The sequence below is a fragment of the Cupressus sempervirens genome, chromosome 8 (assembly GCF_028749045.1).
Source record: "Cupressus sempervirens isolate cs-2001-9-10 chromosome 8, ASM2874904v1, whole genome shotgun sequence".
NCBI classification, from domain to species: domain Eukaryota; kingdom Viridiplantae; phylum Streptophyta; class Pinopsida; order Cupressales; family Cupressaceae; genus Cupressus; species Cupressus sempervirens.
Window position 1 is genome coordinate 220,688,229 of NC_143125.1, and position 20,287 is coordinate 220,708,515.

Below are 20,287 nucleotides of genomic sequence, written 5' to 3' on the forward strand. Positions count from 1 at the left end.
GCCAAGAAAATAGACCATGCTGATTGATTCAAGTGCCAAGTAAATAATAGATGCTGAGTAGTTCAGTTGCCAAGTTAGAATAGTATATCCCAAGCATCAGAAACTACATATGTCGAGTGACATAAATTGGACATATTTGTTTGTTAAGGCACAAAAAACTATGTAAACCATTTTTCAGCTAACCTTAGGATAGATTTTGATCTTTTAGAGATAAGGATGAATCTCAATGCAGATTCCCTATGCAATTACATGCAACCAATCAGAAAATGGGAAGGTTTAAGTGGCAAGATGGATGAATCTCAGCCATAGATTCATGCCTAACCCTAAGCCACCAAAGTCTTCTTAAGGAGGATGAAACCCTAAATTTTTAATGACATTGAGAGCATTGCAAAGGGGTGAATGATCAAATTGGAGGAGCAACCAAGATAGTTTTCAAAGCATTCAAGGTGACTTAGTAGTAAGAGTGAATTGCAAAATCAGTTAAGTGAAGAACAAAGGATAGATGATACAACATTGATACATTAGATCATGAAGGATCAACTAGAGATTGAATAGAGGTGATATGTTATCAGGCAAGCAAGTGCCAACTATAGGATCTATGCTGAGACATTTTGACAGGTGATTTTAGTTAAATCTCTTAACAAAGTAGTCTTAATAGGCTATATGAAATCCTTTAACATGGTGCTTACTTAATTGTAAGTTGAAGTCCTCTAACAAGGCACACTTCTAATAAGGTGGGACTTAACAGCCTTTGTAAGCCTTTAACAAGGTAGGCCTTTCACAGGGTAGACCATGATTCATGGTCAAACCATTGTAACTTTAGTTGGATACACTTTATTGCTGCAGCAGTGAAGATTTGTGGGTGGCATTCCCACCCCACTTTTATCTTCTCATTTGGAGGGTTTCTAGGTAATCATATCTAGTGTTAAGTGTGTGTGTTTGATTACATGTTTACATGATTGATGCATATGCTTTATATGTTATGCTAGTTTATTATGCATGTGATGTATGAAAGGTGAAATTTTTATGGGTCCAAGTTTAAACTCCTAATTCACCCCCCACCCTTAGAAGTTTGCTCCTTTCCCACTTGTAATTCCAAAAATTGGTATCAGAGCCTTGTTCTTTGAAAGAGAAGCTTTACAACTTGGAGGAAAGATCTTGAAATGGAAGTCTACAAATTGGAAAAGACTATTAAGAACCAAGAGATTGAAATACATCTTATACTATATCAACTGAATGAAGCTAGAAATGCTTTAAAGAGTTCCTTGAAGAGAAGGAAAGAAATTGCTATTGCAGAGAATGACACACTATACAAAGAGATAAACACCACCAAGCTATTTGTAGATGGTAGCTCTAGTGAATTTGATACAATAATTGTAGATCTAATGGAGAAGAATAGAATCCAAGCTGAGGAAATAAAAAATCTCAAGTTGAAGCAAGAATCACAAGCTATACTGCTATGTGAGGTGACCAAACAAAAGACGAAAGCCACGGAAGAAAAGCCATGATTGAAGAAGATAAAAGAATTCTAGCAAACAGATTGGAGGAAAAGTCAATAGAGCTAACCAAGATCTCCAACATGTAATTGGATAGTCTAAGTCAAATGATGAATGCTAACTATGAACTGAATGTCAAGGACATTGAGATAACCACATTAAAGTTGTAGAATGAACAACTATAGAATGACCTAAAAAGAGAAAAGGAATTTTCTGAAAGTTTCAACAAGACAAATGAAGCCATCAAATACTTTGAGCAATTACTGAGATCCCCTAGATCTAATAAAGATACATCAAGATTGGGCTCCATAAGCACTAAAGAAGGAGAATCATCCAAAGTTGCTGAAGAAAGGAACAACCGAGGTAAGAATTCCAAACCTACTTGTCATAGTTGTGAAAAGAAAGGACATACTGCTAATGTGTGTAGGAGCAACAATACAAATTAGAATTTCAAGCTTAAGTACATGGTTTATTATCAGAAGTGCAACAAACAAGGTTAGTAGGCACATGAATGTAGAACCAGGACCATGCATAAACAAAAATTTGAAGGGTATTGCTACAACTATTAGAAGTATGGACATAGAGCCTTTGAATGCAGATCCAAGTCCATGTGGTCATCAAACAAGCCAACAAAGGTAACAATACAACATATAACTGCTGTTATTGTCAATAATATGGACATATTCCTAATAATTGTATTAGGAAACACTTTAATGGTAACTACAAAAGGTGGTTGAGTCAAACCACATGCTTTAGTTATTTAAAGATTGGTCACATTAGTAAGCATTGTCCAACTAGGTCAAAGGCACCAAGTTGTGAATTTAATAAAGGAAAAGGCAAGGCAAATGTTGAACACACTAGAGATGAGATGAAAAAGACATGGAAAAAGAAAAATGCTTGCAACACATCAAATGCAAAAGGGATCACTTCACCCAATGGGTCAAGTGATCACACCTCACCAAATTAAACAATCAAGAGGTATGTGAAACTGATATTTAAAGTGTTATATCATACATTAGTTCCAAAAGAAATTAGTACTGAAAGGACTACATTAGCATGAATGAAGATGCAAGATGTTGAAAATTCAAGATTAAATCTTTAAAGTTTTCATGTTGTTGTCGAGCATGGAAAGTTTTCAATGGATGTCGAGTGGAATGCTAGTTGATGTCGAGCTAGCAACCTAGCTAGTTAATGCTGAGTCTGTAGAAGCCATCGAGTGATGGTAATATCAATGGATACCAAACAATTCTAAAATCAAGTTAATGCTGAGTTTACAATTGTACAAGCACTAAACATTAAATTCAAGGGTTTTAAAGGGTATATGGTCTTTTTCCACACATTTTTCATCATTTCAAATTTGAGCAAGAGCAAATAGAGTGGAAGGTGATTTCAAAACTTGTTCAAAGTGATTGCAAAGATTTTAGTGATGATCTCACACTAGCATACATATTTTATAAGGTATTTATCATAAGCTGAGCTACACAATTTTTATTTTTCACAAACCCTAGTTTGACAGATGGCATCTAGTTTGAGGAATGCAGAAGGGAAAGAGGTTTTCAATGTTTATCTAGTTAGTAATGAGGTGAAACAACACATATTCAAGGCCATCCTTGACATAGAATACAAACAAGACCCCTCTGGCACACTTTCAATTATCTTGCCGAATGTTGTTATGGTTCAGGATGTCAATAAATGTTAGAAGTATAAGATTGGTAGCATTGCAGACCTAGAAATTAGAGAAGCCTATAATAGATTATGTGATAATGTTGTTTTGAAAGAAGAATATAAAATTATTGAGAGAAAGGGTTTGACCCATGCCCTAGATTTTCCTACTCTCTTCCAGACTGAATGGATCAAAATTGTCTTAAGCTGAATACATGATGGATCCTTAAGGCTAGAAGGAGGACTGATTAAGATATCTAAGAGGATAATTCACAGGGTGACTAGCTACCCAACCCTAGATTAGCCCAAGACTCTGAGGAGTGACTCCAAAGAACTGATAGAGAGAAACACATGGGCAAAATGGAACAAACAAGGAATGACAATTGATACTATCACTGATCCTCTGCTAGACTTTTCCATTAGAGTAATTTCACACAAATTTGATCAATCTAACAGATTAATAGTGTACCCTATATTGTAGTAGATGTTGGCAATAAAATTGTGAACAAAGATCATACTTATGATCTAGCTGAGCTACAATTAAACAATTGATGGAGACCCTAGGAGCTATAAGGAAAACCAAAAGTGTACAATGCAAATTTGGTTCAATACTTATCTATATATTCTTTTATGTACAACATACATTCCCTCCTTTGGTACAGTTGGATGGAAGACCAATAGTTCAATAACAGTGCAGATCAATGAGTATATTGCACAAATGGGAGAAAATTTTGAAACATTGGTGACTAGCTACTTTGAGGACTTTAAGATGTCAATGAAACAAAGAATGAGGATACCTATTTTACTAGTTGAGCAACACTAAAATGATATATGCTTTCTAGTTGATGCTAATTGTTATCTAAGGTTTTGAAACCCTAATTTTTCTCTCTCCAACTCAACTATGTTAGAATTAAAAAAATGATTAAAGGCACAAATAGATATCACATTCATTGAATATTTGTTATTAGGGAGCTATACCTCTTAATTCAGAGGATAGTTATCAATCAATGATAATTGATCCAACTAGTAGTATGTTTTTTCCTTCTTGTCAGGTGTATTGAGTCATGTTTTGTAATTTTTGTTGAAGGGAAAAACTGTTTACTAATAGTTTTTGGTGACTTTGTTGGGGAGAGAAAGCAAGTTCCAGTGTTTTTCTTTTCTTGGAAATCTAAAGGTACCTCCCCAAGGATGGAGGTTGGTGACTCTAATTCATTTTGGTGTTATGGCTTTGGTTGTAGCCTAGCCATGGGGGGACTCAAATTGGGCCATTTTCTTTATCCCAATATTCATCCCTCCCTAAAAGATCAAGTGAATACTTCTCCAATTTTTCTGGTGACACAAACCAAGACCCCAGTGATCACATCGAAGCATTTATAGTTTCCTGTGGGATTCTTGGTGTGCAAGAAGAGAATGTCTTTGTTAGATTATTTTTTAGAAGTATCAATGGAAGTGCAGCAAATTGGTTCCATAGTTTACCAGATAGTTACATCACTTGCTGGAATGATCTTGATGTACAATTTCTAGAGATGGTTTATGCCTATGGTTGATGTTGCTAAGATGTTATTAAATTTCTTTCAAATCAAGATAAAAGAAGGGGAAGCCATGAGAGATTTTTTTGATAGATTTAATAGAAGTGTTGGTAAGATACCCCTAACCAACCAACAAACTGAAAATAATCAGTTGTGTGTTTTCATTACTATGCTATGCAAACAAAAATTAAATTCTTGCTTCTATGGTTAAAATTACAAAGGTTGCAAGATGCACAAAGGGAGGCTATTAGTTTAGAAGATGACATGATTCTATGTGGAATGAAGTGTAAATAAATTTCACAAGCAGGAACTTATCTCTATGAACAAAAGAATTATCTAAAGGAAAAGCATAAACAGAAAAGGCTCATTCTCAAAGAAAAATTAACACACCCTATTTTTATTTGTCAAAATCTGACAGCTTTTAATAAAGAGGATTTTCTAATCCCTCTTGTGAGTGAAAGTACTTCCTATAATGTAGCTGGAGCCTATCATCTAAATGTTGATTATGATGATGCACATGCGTTACAATCAACTGCCTTAATAATTGGCCTTAATATACCTCCTATTGAACAAAGCCTGGAGGGTGAAAGATCAATTGAAAACTTGTCAAAGGATGTTTCAAATGCAGAATTTGATTCTTTTATATTTGAGTCTGCTATTGATATTTCACCAATTAATATTGTTCAGGAAGGTATTAAGGATGAACATATGCAAAAAATAATTGATGATGAATACTCTTCTAAAAGTATGGCTGATCACACAATGCAATATTTATCAGCATGCTTGGATGGCTCTTCCTACGAGCATGAAGTTGATTATGAATTGTTCTTGTTTCATCTCTTAGAGACTAACAAAGAATTGCTACAGCCTAAAGCATCAAATGGCTGCCTAGAAGTGGAAAAGGAAGACAAAATGTTTGAAGAAAAAGAAATTGATGAAGTGATGTATGGACAAGACAGTGGTTTTGAAGAGCACTTAGAGGACAATCAAGAGGTAGAAAAAGATTCACATATTTTTCAACCTCCCACAAATCTTTTTCACTATCTTCCTTTGGAGGAATCAATGCAACATTTTGCAAAGGAAACATCACATGAGCAATCAAAAGTCCAAGAAATTCAAGGTATGGAAACCTTTATTGGCATTTCATCTACCTTTATGAAAGATGTTGATCTGAAAAATGTAGAAGGAGACTGTAACTCTGCATTTATTTTTCCTCCCATGCATATACCTTTCATAAATAAGATGAGCTTTAATATGGCCATGTTACTTTCCCTTCAACTAAATATGCATTTATCCTTCCAAACATTGACTCGGAAAGGTTCATACTTTCTCAAGCCTGTAAATGGTCATATTTAGTTTTTAGGGTTTTCTCCTCCCCATTGTAAATAACCAGCCTCTTTTTGCAATTTTGGCTTGAGTTTGTTTCTTATTTTATTGTTGCTTCCCTTCAAAAGTTGCATCCTATTTGAATTTCCCTTTTCCCCTTGAGTCAATCCATATTATGAAAAGCCCTAAAAAATAAAGGTCTTGCCATTGATTGACAACATCTTGGATTTACCTAACCTCACTATCCAAAGTTATTGGAGCCATGCATTGAAATATAAAAATACCCTAAAGTCACCTAATGGCTCTTTGCATTAATGAAGTGAATATATATATATATATTTTAAACTAGATGAGCTCTAGACATTTCACTTCAAGAAATTAGGGTTCATTGAAAAATAAATGATGATGAGTTGGCATAATGGAATAATATTCATCTTTGTCATCAATGGAATATGTGGATAGTAATATTAACATTCAAGGGCTTCATTCAGCAATACTTTAAAGGCTAAATGTGTGGGTAATATTTAGTGCTAGACTATAGTTTAAAAAAAGAATATCTTTGGAAAAAGGAGTGTATCTATTAGTTGGAGACTTCGAAGCATTTAGTAATCTTCATTCCACAAATTATGAATGGGTTTAATAGATATCGAGGCATTTGTATGCAGAGTTATTATGATCAATGTAGTAATACATGAATGAGTTTTGTTGGACCCAAAAAATTCTAGGATTAGCAACCTATATAAGATGGTAGGGACACAAAAAATGAATAACTCTTGCAATATCATCACAACTGCTATGAAAAATATGTAGCTATAAAAGCCCAAAATAATGATGCCCACGGATGGTATTTTAGGGAAGTAGTAGATGATGGATTTTCCAATGTTAATTACTCAATAGTAATATGTTGGCAGTGGTATGTGTGTGTGTTATATGTTTATAGATTTATTAGGTTAGATCAACAATAGGAAAGCTATTGAAGATTGGATGCAATTGATGGTCAATAGGGTTGAAACTTAAAGATACACGTGTCTCAAATTTTTGATAGCATTATAGATTGCCTCCATTAATATCTTGGCTGATGTAGTGAAACACTGGATCAGTTTTACACTTGTCTCAGGTTCAAAGATGTCCATTGACTACATCAACTTTATTCTCATCTGGTCAAAGTGGTTTTGGTAGATGGAAGTGCCAATGGAGGTCCCTCCTTGTCATTTGTGAATGGAGTATGGTTGGATCAGTCTGTGACCTCAAGGCCTAACTACATAGATATAATGAAGCTAGATCGAAGGTGAATGAATGGGCTACAAATTAGACCAATAGATAGATAAAATAATTCCTTCCACTTGGTTCTATAGATAAAAATTCTAGGTTGATTTTTGCAAATGCCTTGTACTTCAAGGGCACATGGGAAGCACAATTTGACTCCTATGCAACTAAAAACCATACCTTTCATTTGCTAAATGGGAATAAAGTGCTAGTACCCATGATGACTATGCAAAATTCTATGCCTCCCTTATTTTCAAGGACATGATAGTAGGTCATTCTCCATGTATGTTATATTACCCAATGACATGAATGGTTTTCTCGAACTAGAGAGAAAAGTTGATTTTAATTTTCTTGAGCACCATCTGTCCTAAGGAAGTAGGGTAAAAGTAAGCTTTTTTTTCAGCTACCTTGCCTCAAGGTATCATCTAGTTTTAAGGAAACTAAGATCTTGAAAATGATGGGACTGGTCTTTCCCTTTACTGAAGATGCAAATTTTGATGAAATGGTGGATATGCTTCTGCACATTTTAGATGCTTTTTTTTATGCATCATTTGTGGAAGTGATGAGGTGTATTTGTGTAATTTAAATGCACCATAAATGTTAATGCAAGGGGAGTAATGCACAACATTAAGCACACTACCTGTGTAATGATAACCAACAAAAAAGGGTACATAATGATCCATTTGCTAGTGCTGAGCCTTTTAGTTTGGGAGGACAAACACCTCAACAACCTCATGGAGCACATACATCAATCCCATTAGCAATTATTCTTTCTCCAAAAAGAGATTTTTCAAGTCAAATAAATGAGGAGGCTAGAAAGTTTATATATCAAACTGGTGTCAAGGTAGTTTTCTCAAATGGAAGTGCATTAAGACCGCATGGTGGAAGGATGGAGATGACAAGGGATTGAAGCTATATGACTCAAGCTATTTTATTACTACTCCTATTTGTTCATCTATTTCATACATAGATGGAGATGAAGGTATATTATGATATAGATGTTATCCAATTGAAAAGTTAGTAGAGAAGAACACATTTCCTGAGGTGGCTTTCCTTTTAATGTATGGAAATCTACCATCTGCAACTCAACTAGCATATTGGGAATTTGTTATTTCTCAACACTTAGCACTACCTGATGGATTATGGATATCATACAAATGATGCCTCATGATGCTTATCTAATGGGGTCAAGATCTTTGCAACTCAAAGTCTATTAGGAACAAGCAGATTTCCTGTGTGTTGGGGAAGGTGCCAGCCATAGTAGTAGCTACAAACTTGAGAAGGAATGGGAGACAACCAATTTTTCCTTCTAATAGTCTTTCATATGTAGAAAATTTCCTTTATATGTTGGATTCATATGGTGATTCAAGTGAGACAGTTGATAATATTCCATAAGTTCATTGAAGGATAAAATTGAGATTGGGCTTGAATCGAAAAAATGGCTTAAAATATTTTCCACTTGTCATGGTTGGTTGTGTACTTGAGCCTGATGGGATAAACAAGATGGAGAAGAAAATGTGAATGAGTCAGAACCCTAATTCACTCAAGAAAGCACACGAGGAGGTTATAGAGTACTGCAAGGAAGGAATCTACAATTTTTAGATATGAGAGTACAATGATAAATGACTCTACAGCCCAAGGAATCAAGGCACTAGACATCAATAGATAGAGATCTTGGAGTTCTTTGCACCCTAGTCCAGAGTGCAGTCCCTAGAAAGAGCCAATATTATCTAAGGTTTTGAAACCCTAATTTTTTCTCTCCAACTCAACTATGTCAGAATTAAAAAAATGGTTAAAGGCACAACCAAATATCAGATTCATTGAATATCTTTTATGAGGGAGTTGTACCTCTTAATTTAGAGGATAGTTATCAATCAATGATAACTGATCCAACTGGTGGTACATTTTGTCATTCTTGTTGGATGTATTGAGTCATGTTTTATAAATATTTTTGAAGGGAAAAATTGTTTGCTAACACTAATTACACCTCTATACAAGCTGCTACACCAAGGGTCAGATGGTTAATACCACTTGGATATGAGATCAATGTTGATGAAGCATCAGTAGCAATAACTACACTTCTAGTAGAGGAAGTTGACAAGACTACAAAAATATTTGGAAACTATGATGTGATGAAATCAAAGATTGAAATGGAGTTGAAAACTACCTCCACACTTAAGAAGAAAGATAATTTGGTAAAGAAGCTAAAGGCTAAATTTGGTGAAGGTGTAGGTGAGGAAGAAGAGGAAGAAGATGAAGACGATGAAGAGGAAGAACAAGAACAAACACAAGGACCTCTTCCATTAACCCAAGGCATGGGAGAGGACAAGGAAGAAGAAGATCTAGAAGGTGCCAAGGAAGCACCCATACAAGCTAAGCCAAAGAAGAGAAAGGGTAAGGCATAACTTATGCGTAAGGCAAAGAAAGTTGTCAAATATAGCTTGGCCAAGCCTATCACTCCTACCACCAGAGCCAACACACATGCAAACACATAGTAGGCCATGGAGACGACTAAGGCTATAGATCAAGGAGGCCAAGTGCAGAAGAAAAAGAGAAGAAAATATGTTGCACAACCTGACTCAGATGAAGAAAAGATTGAATCAAATGATTTGAGTCAATACAAGGTGGTAAGTCACAAACCACTCTATGATATTGAAAATGTGTGTGAAAATGTTAGAAATAATGCAGATTTATTTGGATTTAAGCATATTGATTTTGAGAAAGAAGAAAAAATATTAGTAGAAGATGTCGTATATACAATGATGTCTAAATTTAAGACTACGCCATTAGAATTTTCTAACTTAGTACCTAAGAAATTATATGATTTAGTTGAGCAAAAATGGCATTATTATTTAAATTTGGAAAAACAAACAAGGGAAACTACTTTGGCCCAAGTAATGCTAGAATTAATAAAAGGATAGATTGCTAAGGCTACTAAGAAATATGGAGTTAGTTTTACACCTAAGTATAGAGCCTTCAACATACTTCAAAACAAAATTGAAGATGTGGACAAAAAATTCTACCCAAATATGGAAACTAATCTATAGGTTGACCACTATAAAACAAAGGGAAGCTAATCCTTTTGAGGGTAAAAATGATGACAAAGATGAAGATGACAAAAAAGATGATGAAAAACTGGAAGATGAGAATAAAGATAATATAGTTGGGGAAGAAACACAGAAACAAGATGATGACATGGCTATAGCTGAACAACAACAAGATGAACAAAGTGTGCAGGACACACAAGTGCCGAATGTCAGTCCCCCACATGACACAATCAAGTGAACTAAAACTATTATTGTCAAGGATGTTCCTAATGCATCAACTCAATACATCAATCCACTGACTGCAAATGACTTGAAGAAAATATTGGACCAATCTACACCACATGCTAAGTTATGTGATAATCTAGTCTTGGTGAGTGTAGATGAGCACCAAAAGGTAGTAACTGATATCACAAGGGACAAGATGAATCCATAAGAACCACCTTCTGCCATCCCTTCAATTATTCAAGTGCAACTTTTGATTCAAACTATAGTAGAAATACCTACTAAGGTTGATACACTTGTGAGAATCGTCACTCTTGAGAAGAAGCAGACTGAAGAAGAAAAAGACACAAATGTATAGCAGGAAGTAGGACAGACAGTTTCATTTGTACCTAAAGCACAAGGATAAAGTGCTATTCAAGTCATTATATTAGACAAGAGCCAATCTAAAGAAGGCGAGAAAACACCCAAGGTAAAGGAGCAAGAAGCCATCCAGGCACTGGTAACACTACCAACATTTGGCACTTCTCCTATAAAAGTTTTTCAGAAGCCCATCATGAAAGCCATACCATTGTAGATCTTAGTGCCAGGCTCAAGCTCTACAAAAGCTAAAAAGGCAATTCACTATGGTGATATCACTCTTGATGAAGAGATCATTTTTCCAAAATTTGATTATGATACAATGACCTTAGATAAAATAAGCATTTTACAACAAGCTTTAGAAAAGAAGAGGCATCAAAAAATGCTTAGGAGAGAATACAGGCAGAAGCAAGCTCTTCAAGACATAAAAGACATCCTTTTAGATGCATTTAGTCTACCTACTCCTGAAGAGACCAAGACACTACTAGAGCAACTATCAGATATAGTGGAAAAGGTCAACAACAAAGACATTGATACAAGTGCTAAACTTTTAGAGTGGTCAGAAAAGAAATTCCAAAGTAATGTTAATGAGAAGATATTTGGTGAAATAACACTGACTCAAGTTGCATTAGCAAAAAATGTTGAGGATGTGAAGAAGAAAATACTTGAGAACATATTCTCATTGTACACCAAATCATGTGACCCTACATTCTTCACCCAAGAGACCGAACATCATATTTTGAGCCTAGAGAGAAATTTAAACATATCAAGTACAAGGTTACCTTAGAACTGAGTTTAGAGTGAGAATCATTTTAATACATTACTTTAGACACAAAGTTAATTAGCTATATTAACAATAGAAGAGGCTAGCATAAGAGCCAAATTGACAAGTATATAGGTGTCTCTCACCCCTGATATGGAGATACTGCACAAGGAGCTAGGCTATGCAGACACTTTGCTAAAGAAAGACTCCAATCTTTTTACTCTAGATGGCCTAGTACACCTTGTTGCCGAGCTTGTCATCCAACTCGAGTCACTAGATGTTGCATGTGACAATTGGGATGCAACTCTCAAAATTATAATGGAGGTCCATAAATTATTTTTGGATAAACACACTATACATGTATAACCCATTTTGCATAAGTTTCAAAAAAAGGGGGAGAATATTCTATGGGGGAGACAGATAAAAAGTGGGAAACAACAAAAAGGATGAGAATATCCTATGAGGAAGAATAAAGAAAGGGGGAGAAATACAATGCAGAGATAGAAATAGAATAGGATAGAGCATAAAAGAGTATAAGTGCACTGAAGTGAAAGAGTATCAGTCAACATAGACAAATATACTCAGAATGAAGAACATATTTTGGATATAGAATAGACATATTAACTCAAGGGGAGTTATAAATTTTGAGGTATATAGGTTATTGCAAAATTGTGAAAATTTGAAGTTCTATATATAAGCCAAGTCAACGATATGTTATACTCGAGAAGATTAGATTGATTATTTATATTCAAGTGTTTTTGACACTCATGTCAAAGGGGGAGATTGTTGATCTCAGATTGGTTTTGACAAGTGAGTGTCAACACACTTGAGACATTTACTTAGTTCATGCCAAACTAGTAATGCATGCCGAGTACAACATGTAAATATTAGACCATGCCGAGATGCAATGAGTTCTGAGTCACTCAAGTGCCGAGTAGATAGACCATGTTGAGTGATTCAAGTGTGAAGTAAATAGTAGATGCTGAGTAGTTTAGGTGCTAAGTCAGAATATTATATGCTGAGCATTAGAAACTACATATGCCGAGTGACACAGATTAGACATATTTTCTTGTTATGGTACAAACAACTATTTAAACCATTTTTCTATCAACCTAAGGATAAATTTTGATCTTTTAGAGATAAAGAAAAATCTACATGCAAATTCACTATGCATTTACATGTAGCTAATTAGAAAATGGGAAGGTTTAAGTGGCAAAATGGATGAATCTCAGCCATAGATTCATACCTAACCCTAAGCTACCTAAATCTTATTAAGGAGGACAAAGCCCTAAATTTTTAACGATGTTGAGAGAATTGCAAAGCGATGAATGATCGAATTGGAGAAGTGAAAAAGATAGTTTGTAGAGCATTCAAGGTGACTTAGTAGTAAGAGTGAATTGTAGAATTAGTTAAGTCAAGAACAGAGGATAGAGGATACAACATTTATAAATTAGATCATGAAAGATCAACTAGAGATTGGATAGAGGTGATCTATTATCAAGAAAGAAAGTGACACTTGTAGGATCTATGCTGAGACATTTTGATAGGTGATTTTAGTTAAATCTCTTAACATAGTAGTCTTAATAGGCTGTATGAAATCCTTTAATAGGGTGCTTACTTAATTGTAAGTTGAAGTCCTCTAACAAGGCACACTTCTAATAGGGTGTTGAAATCCTCTTATAATGTGGGAGTTAATAGTCTTTGTAGGCCTTTAATAGGGTAGGCCTTTCACAAGGAAGATCATGATTCATGGTCAAACCATTGTAACCTTAATTGGATACACTTTATTGCTACAGTAGTGAAGATTTGTGGGTGTCATCCCTACCCTAGATATACCTTCTCATTTGAAGGGTTTCTGGGTAATCATATCTAGTGTTAAGTGTGTGTGTTTGATTACATGTTTACATGATTGATGAATATCTTCATATGTTATTTCAATTTATTATGAATGTGATGTACGAAAGGTGAAAGTTTTATGGGTCCAACTTTAAATTCCTGATTCACCCCCCCTCTCAGAAGTTTACTCCTTTCCCACTTATAATTTTAACAATAATTTTTTTTAAAAAAAATTATAATTTTGATCACACCCCCTTTTTTGTGATGCAAGATGCTCCTGCATCAACAATAATAGTTGCACTGGGTTCAACTTTATGTGATTCTTTTCTTTCCTCAATATGAGGTGCTGAAATAATCTTCTTATTTGCACTTATTTCTTTCTCTTCACAATCTACCTCTATATCTATGAGCCTTGACTACTCAGCCTCTAGAGTGTCAGGGGTGTCAACATGTATAGGGGACATGTTACCTTGTGGAATTGGCACACCTAAACTTTCTCCATTGTTGTAATCATCATCAATGTTTATAGTGTTTCTCTCTACTTTCTTTGTTGATAACCCAATTTTTTTTTCAAAAGCAACTCACTTTTCTATCCACAACTTCCTCTTTATTTAGTAAGATAAAAAAATGTTCTATATTTTGGAATAGATCTGCTCCTATACTACTCCAAAAATGTATCCTATTACTCTTGGGATAAATCAGGCATTACTCTAACTAATGCATTAGTCCTTTTCTTATTCTCTTCCTTCTCCACCTATTCCCATCTTCTCTTCAATCTATCATATAGATCTTGAAGTATCTTTTTCTCTATTTCACTAGGAGCTAGTTTTAATTTTGTGATCATTTCTACCATAGCCTCATTAATTTTATTGCTATCATTATTATCTAGTGTATCATAGTTTACAAATCTGAAACTAGATAAACTTGGGGAGCTCCTTATGTTCTCACATACCACATCAATAGACTTAGATTTCCTCTTAGGTGTTCCTTTGACCAATCTCCTTCTTTTGGTTCTATTTTCACTGGGCTTGGTAGTCTCTACTACTTTCTACTTTGCAGTATGCTCGACACTAGCAGCTGCCCTAGTCCTTGGCTTATTTGGTCGTGGAAGTGTCACAACTAGCTTTTTTTTTTTTCCTTGAGCCATATTTCTTGGTGGCATGATGAAAACTAGAGATTTCCCTTGTAACCTTCTTCTTCTTCATCTTCAGGAAGACCTTGTGTCAACTGTAATGGTTCTTTTCCCTTGCTTAGGGTGCCCTGTTTAGCTTCTAGGTCTTCAATAATTTTCTTCTCCTTGGAAACTACCTTGATATTCACACTTATCCCTACTTTGGCTTCTTCATATCTACCAAAATTTTCAGCCTCAACATCTATCTCTTCTTTCAATAGCACTTTAAAATTTGCACTCACTACATCACTATTTATTTCATATTTAAATATTTGTAACCAATCCTTTCTTAGCTTTACTACCTATACAAAGGTGTTGCCCATATCCACAAGAAAACATATGTCACTGCAATATTTTGTGACCAACTCTTTAGGTATACTCATTCTCCTTTTCATCCTTTTCTTAAATTCAACAAAATAAGCATCCATTACATTCTCAAAATTTTCTCTTAATTATGTAATATACTCATTTATCTATCTTGTCACTAATTTTTCTTGCTCCCATACAACATCACAATACTAGGAAAATACTTCTAGATATTAAAGAATATATAAACAATGAGGGATCCAAAACTACACATTGAATTATTTTCTTATCTTATGGATGACAGATTTTCTGCAAGTTGTAGCCTTTGTAGCATGACAAGATCATACTCAAGGTCTTTCATTACTATCTTCCATACTTGATCCATTTCCATACAAGACACACTATTCAATCTACTCAATTGATAGAGTTTGTGAGATATAACGCTCACTACAAATTCAATTACAGGATCAGAAGTGTTTGTAATGGGCAAACCACGTTCATTCCACTCAGCTCCTATGTTTGCCTCTATTTTTTCATGGCTTAAACATTACATGGTTTTCTTATTTTCTAGGGTTGGATAGCCTATAATCCTATGTATCATTTTCTTTCTAATTCCCATGGGTCCATTCTATAGCCAGTACTTCATGTCATGAATTCTACTCAATTTTTTTTAATCCACTCAATTTTGAAATTTCTTAGGTACTCTAGGGAATGAGTTAACCCCTTCCTCTCAATAATTTGAAAATTTTCCTTCAAGATTCCTTCATTGAACAACTTCTCATAAGCTTCTTTAATTTCATAATCTCCTACTTCTCCAATTTTACACATATAACAATATCTAACATCATGGAGCATAATGACTTTAAGTGGTATCAAGAATAACACACCCATTGAGTCTCCTTTCATAATAATCTCTAGAATAGCATTAAACTTTGGTGGAGGACAAATGTCACTCTTTACCAGTTAGATTCTGCTAACCTCTTGAGTCATTCTAGCAGTTGATGAAGCTACCATGTTCATAGTTAGGGTTTGGAGTTCTTTCTTTCTAGATACTCAGTACAATTTAGATCTTCACTCATTCAAGCTTCTCTATCAAATCAGTCTTGAAACCTTTTGCTTCATCACTCAAATCTCCAAATAAATCTATTCTATTAAAAATATGAATCCAAGGTATATGATAATGTCTTCAAAATTCATTATATTCCTTTTTTTGATCAATTTAGGGTCTCCATTAATGTTGTATACTTAGGTGAGTGGAAGCTAGTTGTCTCAATCGATAATGATGCCTTTCAACTATGTCTTTGTATTATATCTTGGTCTCTTCCATATCATTTGATCTCTACCATTCCTCTTTTGAAGTGCTCAGTCTATGTTGCAATGCTTGATCAATATAGACAATTTTGCTAACACTCAAAAACCTTTCACAAATTCTTTTATACATCTTCACATATGCAGATATGAACTTTTGGCATATTTTCATGTAATGAACTGATGTATGATATATTAATTAAGTATACAGTTCCATACATAGTTCTCTTGCTTATTTTGAGATGACATGATCACCTTCTCCATTGGATTGGGTGACCTTGGCTCCATCAGCTACATCATTTCCATCTTCTATTTTCCTTTTCCATTTTTGGTTCATTTCATTTAGAATATTCTCAATGTCCACTTTTCCTTTGCCTTTATCTTTTGTCTGATTTTCCAAATGTACTTGAGTCCTACAATTATTTCTTTAATGTCCAAAATTGTGACATTTGGAACATGCATTATTAGGTGCATAATTCTTCCTCTAATTTTTCTAGTAAGGTTTTGTTTGTAATATACATTCATATGATCTATGCCCATACTTCTGACAATTATAGCAATATCCTTCAAATCTAGGTGTAGTAGATGTATTTCTTAGTCTTGACCTACACTCATGTATTTGATGTCCTTGTTTCTTATAGTAAAAATAATAACCAATAAACTTAGGTTTAGAATTTTTCATACCATGTTTTCTTTGACAAATATTTGCAATATGACCAAGTTTTCCATAGTGATAGAATGTTGGTTTGTCCTTTGAATTTGTATTCCTTAGTTCTCCATTCTTGGATGATTCTCCTCTCTTAGTGCATAAATGTCCAGACACATTAGAACATCTTTATGATTTGATAAGTTCTTCAAAGTAGTTCATTGCCTCATTTGGTTTGTTGAATCTCTCCATATATTTTTTCTCAATTTTAATTCATTCTTCAGTATGTCCTTTTGTGATTTTCAATTTTCAATTTCCACATATTGTGATTCAATTGCTAATTTGCAAGCATTAGTTGATTCATCATGTCCAATTGAGTATTTGTGAGCTTCTACCCATTTGATATATTTTCTTCAAGTTTGGTATTCATTACCCTTTTGTCTTCTTTAGCCATAGTCTTGTCTTCTTCAAATTTCATATTTTGTTCAGTCACTTCACATAGTCTCACTAATTGGATTTCATGTTCTCTCTTCATTCCTATTATTTCTTCATTTAGGAGTTTTTTCTTGTCAAGTATATCAGTAGATACTTTTTCATTTATATTGATTGGTTCAAACAATCCTTCAGTCCTTTTGGCTTTAGGCCGTGGCTTTGCCTACCTTTTTTCCTAGTCTTTTCTGAGAATTCTACTTTTTGGTTGGGCTTTATGCTTATTATCAACCTTTGAACTTATACTTTTTTGGCTGGGCTTTCGCGCTTATTATTAGCCTTTTATGTTTTAACTATTGGGTTTCAAGTTCCCTGTAAAACCTATTTATCTAATAAAAAACAATCCTTCAGTCCTAACTTCTTCATAGGAAAATAGTTTAATCTAAATGGAAAATTCCTTCCTCCTTTTTAGGGAACCCTTTAGATCTTTTCTTTCCTTCTCAAGTTTCTATAGTATGAGTTGGATGTCAATAACCTAATCCATTTTTAATGCCTCCATCTAGAAGATCTAATCTCCAAGTGATTAAGCTTCTCATACTCTGATACCAATTATTGATTGATGGAGTAATAAATAGGATAGACAAGATACTTGGGGGGGGGGGGGGGAGTGAATCAAAATCTTAAACACTTTAAGCTTTTTACCAATGCATTCACATCTATCAATAACCTTGTGCATGTAAAACTTATAATGTAAATATATCGTAACATATAAATTTGATCAATCACATGCATAAAAATGAAACACATAACACAATATTTGTTACCCAAAAACCCTCCAATTTGAAGGTAAAACCAGGGCGGGATGACACACACAAATCTTCACTACTATAGTAATAAAGTTAACCAATTAAGGTTACAATGTTTTATCATAAGATATGATATACCCTATGAGGATTTTGCCCTGTTAAAAGCTTGAGAGACTGCTAGGTCTCACCTTAATAAAGTAAGGACTCTATTAAAATATTTACAAAGATCTGTTAAGACCACTCTACTAAGAGATTTACGTTGATTCAAGTTTATTAAAACTAATTCAATACCCAAATCTTAGTATGAACTATAAGCTAATTTGAGTCTTCTCCTTGCTAATTGATCCTCTCCTCTGATATGATATTACTTATCTTTCCCTTTCACTTCACTTCTTTGGATATGCCACTTTCTTTGTTAGATGATAACAAAACCCTTTCAATGACTTTTGATATGATCTTGATTCTTCACTTGCATTCTACTGCTTGTTCACACACACATCTACATGCTTCTCTCTCTCTCTCTCTCTCTCTCTCTCTCTCTCTCTCTCTCTCTCTCTTTGATCTAGGTTAAAATCATAGCTATTTAAAGAGTTTCATAAAGATTTTTCCATATACTTCCATAATTTGCCTCTTCATATGAATTTTTGGACACACAAAATAGGGATCTATGATCCGTTTCATGCAAATATTTTGTAACAACATCTACAAGTGTTAAATATTTTATAAAAAACTCTTCAAAATTTAAATATTCCTTCCAAGTTGACCCAATAATAATTTTGCCTCAAACTCTACATTTCTTAATGTTTACTATTTGTTAAAGCTCAACATTGCTATTGCTTGGCATTATCATTTCTTGACCTATATTACTCTTCTGATGCTCGACATGTATTGTGCTCAACAAGACTATGTAACTCGACACCTGTATACTTGATACTTTCTTGGTCACTGATGAGCTCAGCTTGTATAGAAAATGGTCTATGACCATAAACATACTCGACTCCTATAGAGCTCGATAAATAATTTCCTATGTACATGACTTGGCTTATATAGAGTAGCTCAGTTGCAGCGATGACCTTCTAACTATGCCTTGTAAATGACTAAGTGGTTGACACTAATAGATAACACTGGTTAGAGATACCAACATATGTGTGTACCTATATGTATGTATGTATGTATATATATATATATATATATATTTGTATATGTATGTATGCATATATGTATATATACATACATATACATATATGTATATATACATACATATACATATATATTTATATGTATATATATATAAACATACACACACACACACACGTATATATGTATATATAGAGAGAGAGACACACACACACACATATATGTGTGTGTGTATATATATGTATATCTATAAATGTATATATCTATATATAGATCTATATATATGTGTATCTATATATCTATATATATAATACATATACATATACATATAAATATACATATACATATACATATACATATACATATACATATACATATACATATACATATACATATACATATGTATATAGATATATAGATATACATATGCATATACATATACATATACATATACATATGTATATATATATACATATGTATATGTATATGTATATGTATATGCATATGTATATCTATATATCTATATATCTATATATGTTTGTACATATGTGTATAATATATGCATATAGACACAAAACACAACGTTTCAATCCATATTTATGTGTCGGGTTTAATATGTGAATTTTTTTTATATTACATATTTGTGAAATGAATGCTTTATGTTTCTTTTTCAACGTCAAAATGATGCAAAAAGAATCCTCTAAAAGGAGATTACAAAGATGAAGGTAGTGTTTGTCAAGTGAGATGAAAAAACTGATTACAAAATTGGATCATGGTGTATACAAAATGTGTAACATAGAGAGGAGTGTATTCCCTCATGTTAAATCAATTGTATACACCTTCATGGGAGTATTATCTCTAAGGTAGATTACATGCATCCAAAATACAAGACTATTTTCACTAAGACACACCCCCAGATAAATACAAATAATGGGAAATAAAAAAGCATGACAAATATAGCACAAGTACATCTATAACTA

The 20,287-nt window shown here is 33.8% G+C and overlaps 1 pseudogene; it reads left to right on the forward strand.

Moving 5' to 3' along the window:
• The first annotated feature begins 5,434 nt into the window (after positions 1-5,434).
• LOC149542287 (serpin-ZX-like) lies at positions 5,435-7,865 on the forward strand (annotated as a pseudogene).
• Positions 7,866-20,287: the final 12,422 nt, after the last annotated feature.